Consider the following 9,161-nt stretch of genomic DNA (forward strand, 5'->3'; position numbering starts at 1 on the left):
CCAGAAGTGTGGCGGCCTCTAAGGCCTTCTTGGCAGGTGTCTCGATGCAGGACATCTGAGACGCTGTGGGATGGTCCACGCCCCTAACCTTCGTCAGGTTCTATGGCCTAGACATGCGAGCCACTCCTGGCTCCTCTGTTCTCGCGCCTTAGCTGTGCACGCTTCCACAGTAGGCGAGATTTGAAAGTCTGGCGGCGTGGGCATTCTCGTTCCCGAAGCGTCCTCCGACGCAGCTCGAGTTCCTGAAGAGGAACGTCTCAGGTTACGTATGTAACCATGGTTCCTCAGGGGAACGAGACGCTGCGTCTCGGGGCCATACTTTCAGCATCTCTGCCAGCGCTTGCTTCTCAATTTAGGTCCCCACGGTGACACAAGTCCCCATGAGTTGGTGTGTATTCAGGTTTAAGTCCCCACTAGTATAGAAAAACATGTACTCTGAATTTAAATGTCAAAAAAGTTACACAAGTAACAAGGCAATATGTAGCAATGTTGCTACATATATGTTCTGTTTTTATAATTATGGAATATTAAAAACTGTCAATATATAATAAATATTTCGAAAATTATTTTCGAAATTAAAAATCTTCAGAAACGTTATCCTATTCCCTATTGCCGTGTGCGTGTCCAAGTCAAGGTAATATCAAGGTACTTTAATATAACTGGTATTTTACGAGATTTCGTACTGCCCTTACAGTCTTTTGGTTGGAAACTGTGTTTAGGCTGCCTGTAGTACAAAGTCGTTCACAAACTTCACATGCAGGCGTTGAATTTAATCTTCTTTATCGCTGACAGACGATACGAAGTAGGCTATTGGCAAGTTTGGTCAGACTGAAGGTAGATATCCACTTTATTCAGCGATGTGCTTGTTTCTGTGTTCTAACGTTTCTCTTTAATCTTTTATCGAGAGTGAATCGCCGCCTCAAATGATTCAGCGCGTGAGCGAGCTGTAGTGGCGCGAATGATTTATGATTCGAGAGTCGAATCATACCGGGCGACGTCTTCATTGAAAAAAGACTCAATGAATCACTCTTTTGAGTCAAAAGAGTGTGAACTATTGGTTATATTATTATTTGTTTATATAATACAATTATACAGTTTAGAAGTCACTATAAAAGTAGGCGCGATTTTTCATGACCGTTGGAACCAGTAACGTTAGTAAACAAACAACCATAGACTCTAGTAAATACTGAAGATATAAAATATTAAATTTGTCCTAATGTCTTTAAAGCTCGATTTGATCTCTATTTTTAATATTAATATCATGATGTCAAACCATATGTTTGCTTTGAAGAGCATTACATATTCCAAATTAAGAGATGGCGCTGTTTATCAGCTGTCAGCTGATTTGAGTTGGAGGTGAGAAGTGTTTATTACACGGGTGAGGAGGTGTCTAATTTCAAACATAGAAGATGCTGTCTAAAATTGTTGACCTTTAAATTGCTTTAAATGTATGCATGAATAAGTGTATGTGAAATGCATGTGAAATAGAATATCATTAAAAGGAGAGAGTGGAGAAATTCTTGATTATCCCTCCTCCTCATTGCACACGTGCATCCTCAGAGAGTCTTTTCCAGATTATGCAAAAACAGATCTGCCAGAAATGGAGAAGACATGACGTGACATTTCCATACAGTGACTCTGAGAGAGACCTCTACATAAGACCTGCCTCCCCATAAACCTGTGAAGCAGGCAGATACAAGGCAGTCCCAGCCAGCTCTCTCTCTCTGTGTCTGCAGACAGCAACAGCATCCTGTGATTTCTCCTGATGCTCAGGACTTCTACTGACTGATCAAACTGTGATCAAATCTCAACTGAGCCCACAACCAACTGACTTATTAGAATATCCGTGCAAGTTTCTGTCTCCTGTATTCAGGTAAGTAGAGCATGGACACTATAAAAATTAAATTATTTTGCTTAAATGCAGTTTATTTAAAATTTATTTTTCATATCTTTAGTGGACACAACATAAAAATTAAACAAATAATAGAATGAATTTAAACATGAAAAAAATTAATTCTAAAATTTTAATTTAACATTTTTATTTGAAAAGAGTACTAAAAATAGTTGCATGCAATATTCCTAGATGGGATATAGTAAGCATTAAACTTCATTTTTTGTTGTGGACTTTTGGTTATAATTCAGTTGTTAAATGAGTGTTGTCATCTTAAACACGACTCTGCTAAGATGACATTCAAAGACCGCCTGAGGAATGTTTTGCTTTAGTACAGTGTAAGATCCAACTTGAGGTCAGGAATTTGTGTAAATCCCACAACTGAAATATGCTCTCTAAATTCTGTCATTCTTGTACACATTTTATATATGTATATATATGTATATAAAAATAACATAAAATACATTTAAACATGATCATATGAGTAAAATTTAGAGATTTCATTTCTTGGCCTGATATACTGATATATGTCATTCCTGTGGAAATACACAATTAATTATTGCACATTTTAGGTTTCTAAGTATATAAAATTAACAAAAATACATGAATTATGTATTTAAAAAAAAAAGAGTGATATTTGGAGATTTCACTTCTCAGCCTGATAGATTTCTACAGACGATAATATTTTGAATTTATTTTCTACATTTTCTAATATAAACAGTGTTTGATATTATTTCAGCCCTGCTGTTTCATGGAAAACAGAAAACACTGAAGATTTAAGTGAGATTTGCTTTATTTTAGTGTAACTACATGCACATTTTAACCTGGCAAATTATTAATTTATATACATTAATGTATATTCACACTCTCTTTTACAGTTTATCTTGCTCTCTTCTTCTCTCACACTTTCAAGCCATGCAGAGAGGAGGATTGTGGGATACGGTGGTTGCCATGGTGCTATGGGGCGTCTGGCTGCCCTCCTGTCTCAGCCAGACCACCTCACCCTCTCAGGATGGAGAAATGAAATTTCGTCTGGCTGGATACCCTCACAAGCACAACGAAGGGAGAGTGGAAGTGTTTTACAACGGAGAGTGGGGCACCATCTGTGATGACGACTTCACCTTGGCCAACGCTCATGTTCTCTGTCGCCATCTAGGGTTTGTGGAGGCACTAAGCTGGTCGCACAGTGCCAAGTATGGACCGGGCACTGGTGAGTTAAATGTGAATCTTATTAGTAAAACGTCATTTTCATTTTAGTGCGGTTTAGGTATTTCATTTTTTCATATCTGAAAGTCAGCTTTGTCTATACGCTCTCAAAAAAAAGTACAAAAGCTGTCATTGGGGTCATACCTGTCAAAAGGTACTCCTTTGTACTTTATTTACCCTGAAAGGTTGCATATTAGCACCTTAAAAGGTACCTAAAATGTACATATAGGCAGTGGTCGAATTGTAAAAAAATTTCAGGGGTGATGGTGTGTTCAATTTCTTTTTGGGGAGTCCTGGGGGAGTCCTGTGGGTCCTGTAGCTTATTTTACATAATGATTACAAAATTTGTCTAATTTTTAAAAAGGTTTTTATTTAATGAAAAATTTGCCTTATTAAATGAGCTATTATTTATAAGCTTTTTTGGCCTGAAATGGAGGAATTTTGGTCAATATTGACAATTAAACAATATTTTGCTAAATGTGCTTTTGTGCTGAAACCTTGGCTAGTTTAGGCTCGTCATGGATAAATAATGATGACAATAAAACCACCAGAAGGTGGCAGTAAGCCCTTGTTTTCATCAATTATTTATTGAATCGTTCAAATCAAAGACTCGTTCAAACCGGCTGATTCAATTAGAAACGTAACAAGCCTGCTTCCCAATCAGTCTATGGTCCCAATGTGCATCTCTTGGGTTAAAGCATGGAAACTGCCAAATAAGTTTCGTATCAATAACAAAATTAAGGAAGTGTCTTACAAAATACTTCATCGAATTTATCCTGCTAAGCATGTTTTGGATCGATTTAAGCTTAATATTTCGTATACCTGTGAATTTTGTGGTCAAGAAAAATAAACTATTTTGCATCTTTTTTTTCATTGTATTTACTCGAGATTATTTTGGAAGGATTTGGAATTCTATATTAACAGAAAAATAGAGTGTATGATAGAAATTTGTATATTTGATGTACTTTTTTATACAGAAAACGAAAATTTGAATTGTAAAGAACAACATATTATACATTTGTTTATTCTGTTAGGAAAATTCCATATACATAAGAAGAAGTGGGCTCAATGTAAACCAAATTTTGCACATTTTATAAATGACTTTAAATTATATGTAAATCTCTTAGAACAAACAAAAAACAAAAAAAGCATTGAAAACATGTAATGCTCTGAAAGCATTGAACTTTATGTAATTTTCTTCCTTTTTTTTATTTTTTTTAATTTCTCTGGCAGCTAATAATGTTAATTTGATAATGTGAATATGTAATACCTCATGTTCTTTTCGCATTGAATTAATAAAGCATTAAAAAAAAAAAAAAAAAAATGGTCCCAATGTGCATAATATGTATCCTAAATTCTATGTGATATTAGTAATTTTACATAATTTGTTTTGAATTTAACTTGTTACAGAACCGAGTTCTGATTGGCCAATCGCCATTATTCGTGAATTATCTTAAGGTAATTCTTATCTCTTAATAATTCTTATCTCTAAACGGTACATATTAATACCTTTTAAAAAGGAATCGCCCCAGTTTATACCTTTTTGCTGAGAGTGCATGAAAGTCCTGTTGTAAACTGACCTGGCTTGTCAAAATGTTCCTGCAGGTAAAATCTGGCTGGATAATGTCATGTGTGGAGGATCGGAAAACAGCATCGAGAAATGTGTGTCCCGTGGCTGGGGGAACAGTGACTGCACACATCAGGAGGATGCAGGGGTGGTTTGTAAAGATGAGAGACTTCCAGGCTTTGCCGACTCTAACATCATTGAGGTAGATGATTCTTGATTTAAAAAAAAAAAAAAAAAACATTTTCCATGAAAAGTTTGTGTTAGAATAGTTTGTAAGAGCTTGGTTATAAACACAATGAGGCTGTGAAAGTGGACTAGTGAGGAGATAAGTTTACCTGTGATGTTTAATGTCCCCAAAAACCTCTGCAGTCCTATTTAGACAATTGTAAGCAACTGCCTTTTTCAAGACAAGTAAAGGCTATAAAAATTACAAGGGTGTATTACTGATGAATTTTCTGTGACAGATTAAAACATGGAAATATCTTGAGCTTGTGTTCACCACAGACCTTATTTCAGGCATTTAACCAAAAATACATAAAAAAAAAAAAATTTGCTCCAGAATGAAAAAAACTGGAAGTGCTAAAATAGTTGTTTTTGGGTTTTGGCCTACAAAAATAAGGCATCCTGGCAGCACTATATATTACACCAATAAACCATATTAACGTGGCAATGAAATCTGATTTAACAGAGTCCGCTGTATGTGCAGCGCTGTAATGCTGATTGAGAAGTGCATGTCAAATAACAAAGCTCTCTCAGCCTGCATGCAAGCTTTTTCAGAATGTTTTTATTGATGATGTTGTGTTTTGCCTGTAGTTATTCTCAAAACAATTGTTCCCCTCTTGCTTACAAAAGAAGATAAATATGAAAATGCTTATTGATTATTGTTTTTTATCAATGCTTAAAGATTCAACATACTTGATAAGTTGTCCATCATTGGGGGAAAAACAAAAAAGATTTTACATTTAAAATTTGTTTTCTTAGCATTTTTAAGTTATGTTGAGGAGAGGTGGGCTGTTACTTATCAAAGCAAGAGTTTTTGTGTCCTGGATCAATAAACAACCACCTTGCACCACCCAGAACTGTATGACACCTTGTTTTTGAAAAATGCAAAATGCATTTACTTTCACAAATTATGCATTGCTTTTATCTCTTCACCTGTTTTATCCTACTTCATTGTTCATCTTCTCTCTCCATTTGACAGCCCCTTTCCCCTCCGATGTTCTCTCTCTCTTCCTCATCCGCATGCAAAGAATGAAAGTCCACAGTCAATGTCACTCTGCTTCGAATGAAAGTCGTTGCTCTGTTGTAAATTAGTCTCTGATGATCTGCTTGTGTGCTGGAACCACACCAGAGAAAGAGAGACAGATGTAGAGATACGAGACCTTGGAGAATTATAGACTGAAAAGAAGAGAAGAGAAGGAAGAGCCGAGTACGTGCAGAAGTGCCGCTGCTCAGTTTAAGTGCCAGGTTTCTCTGTGTTCTTGTCCGGAAGGCAGAAGGAACGCAGAGAACATGAGTGGGTGTCAGACGAGCCTCTGGCAAACTCTGCAGTTTGTGTTTCACTACAGATGTGTCAGAGTTTACTGGAATGGTGCAAATGACTGATTTCACATCCAAATTCACAAATGTTTTTCAAAACACAGATTGACAAGAAGAATGAAAGAACTTCACAAAGTAATTATAATTTCACACTATTTCATTCAAAGAAATGCAGTTTTGTTTGAAACTGACTGTCTTTTGTTTTGTTTTCTGCTGTTTTTAGATGTCAGTTATCTTACTCATAGTGCAGACTTGTGACACACACACACACACACACACACACACACACACACACACACACACACACACACAGACAGAGCCAGAAACACTTGAAGATGAATAAACAAATAAACAATCGAAATATCTGAGCACCAGACTCATTATATATCACATTCAGTCTTTGGCATCGTTTCAACTGTCTGAATGTTTGTATGATGAGTATTCACACGTGCAGAAGTTTATAAAATGCATTTTAACTTAGCATTTTAGTTTGACATTTAAAGCAGAAAAAGTGGTGCTTGTGCATGCAAAACTCACTACCTCAGTTTTTTATTTTGCATATTGCTAAGGTTTTCTGGATGGTTGCTAGGTGGTTGTTTACTGATATTTTTGTCTTATAAGTATAGAACTCATTTTATCATCTTTAAAATTAGGGTTTGTTCAAATCAATAACTCTAAGAATAATCATTAGCATATTCCCTCTAAAAAATCAGCATAATTTCTCCTGTCTTCAGTGTCACGTGATCCTTCAGAAATCATTCTAATATGCTGATTTGGTGCTCAAGAAACATTCCTTATTATAAATGTTAAAAACAGTTGTGCTGCTTAATATTTTTGTGTGATACATTTTTTTTTCAGGATTCTTGGATAAATATAAAGTTCAAAAGAACAGCATTTATTTGAAATAGAAATCTTTTGGACATAAAATTTTCTTCACTATAACTTTTCGCTGACAAAATTATCTAAGAGGTCAAAGTTCCAACAAATAAATGCAGAATCAAGAGCTTTTACAATAAGCTTTTCGTTAAACTCACAATGCATTGCATGAGAAGGCCGACTGGTACAGATGGGGTTTGCTACTTCTTTGCTTGCAGTTCAGCCTTAGGTTGTGACTCAGGTTCCAAAATCAGATTTCAGTTAATGGTCTCATGGCAAGGTGCTCAGCGGACTTTGTGGACCATTCTGGCCGGACATTTGGAAGTGCTTGTGTAAATGGTGGAGAGAGTTTGTGTTCTAGCCAATGCACAGTTATGGTGCGGTTTGGCTGTTACCACAAAGATCCAAAACCTTCATGTGAGATGACTTGTGTCCAGCATGAGCAAGAGACAGGCTCGTTCATGAAAAACTCATGGAATACTGCATGAAATTTAATTAGAAGACTGTATCTGACTAGTTAAACATATCCAAGTCTTATTATAGGACTAACCATCAGAAAGACATACAGAACGACTTCTTCACCACAGACATGCACATACATGAAAAAGTGATAAAACTGATCTCAATGCCCAACATCCAATCTACCTGTTCTGCATATACGTTTTAGATGCAGGTGGATGAAAACCGAATGGAGAAGATTCGTCTGCGTCCGCTCTCAGGTGCCCATGCCGGCCGTATGCCTGTGACGGAGGGAGTGATAGAGGTGAAGTTTAAGGAAGGATGGGGTCACATCTGCAACACTGGCTGGACCACCAAGAACTCTCGTGTAGTGTGTGGCATGATGGGATTCCCTTCGCAGAGAACTATGGGGAAGAAGCCAAGCAGGTAAAGGATGTTTAAAGAATACAAGGGTCAAATTGTATCGTTGTCCAAAGAAACCTTTTGGACTATAATTATCAATGTTTGATTGATAGCTTGAGGAATGCTATAGGATTAGTACAAAAAGTAGTCTTTAGTGACTAAATATCAATTTCAGCATCTTTCAAATGACTAACTTACCTGAAATTATTTTGAGATGGTATTTCCCTCACGCAAGTGGTTCAGTGACATCTTACACAAGATGTGGTCGCAAAACATATTTGAAAACACTTAAGCTGCACTTAGAATGTTATTGTTGTTTTTCACGGTGGTGCCATAGAAGAACCATTTTTGGCTCCCCAAAGAACCTTTCAGTGAATAGTTTTTAAAAGAACCATTACTGTCTTAGTGTGAAGAACATTTTAATAATCTGAATAACCTTTTTCCACTTTAAAGGGTTAGTTCACCCAAAAAGGAAAATTCTGTCATTAATTACTCACCCTCATGTAGTTCCACACCCCTAAGACCTTCGTTCATCTTCAGAACACAAATTAAGATATTTTTTATCAAATCCGATGGCTCAGAGAGGCCTCCATTGACAGCAACGCCACCCAAATTCTCAAGATCCATAAAGGTACTAAAGACGTTGTTAAAACAGTCAACGTGACTACAGTGGTTCTACAACAATTTTATGAATACTTTTTGTGCGCAAAAACAAAACAAAAATAACGACTTTATTCAACAACCTCTTCTCTTCTGTGTCATTCTCATACATTGTTTACGTCCAGCGCTTCCAGGTTCTACGTCAGAACGCTGGCTCATTATTGGACGGCTCTTACGAAGCTACGAGAATACTTTTTGTGCGCAAAATTGCTGTCTACGGGAGGGTCAGAGAGCTCTCAGAATTAATCAAAAATATCTTAATTTGTGTTCCGAAGATGAACGGGGGTCTTACGGGTTTGAAATGACATGAGGGTGAGTAATTAATGACAGAATTTTCATTTTTGGATGAACTAACCCTTTAATCACACTATTACCATTGTGTAGGACTTTTCACCACATTTTAAGACAGGATACACACATGGCAGTGGTCAACGGTTTGACAGCAAACAAAAGAGCATGGCTTTAAGCAAGAAGGCACATTTTTATCCGTCGTCATCTGTTTGCATGTACAGGTGCATCTCAATAAATTAGAATGTCGTGGAAAAGTTCATTTATTTCAGT

General features: G+C 36.6%; 1 pseudogene; it reads left to right on the plus strand.

The window, feature by feature from the left end:
* The first annotated feature begins 1,722 nt into the window (after positions 1–1,722).
* The window catches only part of LOC107660802 (lysyl oxidase homolog 3-like), a 52,616-nt pseudogene continuing 45,177 nt past the window's right edge, over positions 1,723–9,161 (plus strand).

The sequence above is a fragment of the Sinocyclocheilus anshuiensis genome, unplaced genomic scaffold (genome assembly GCF_001515605.1).
Source record: "Sinocyclocheilus anshuiensis isolate Anshui unplaced genomic scaffold, SAMN03320099.WGS_v1.1 scaffold1289, whole genome shotgun sequence".
NCBI lineage: Eukaryota > Metazoa > Chordata > Actinopteri > Cypriniformes > Cyprinidae > Sinocyclocheilus > Sinocyclocheilus anshuiensis.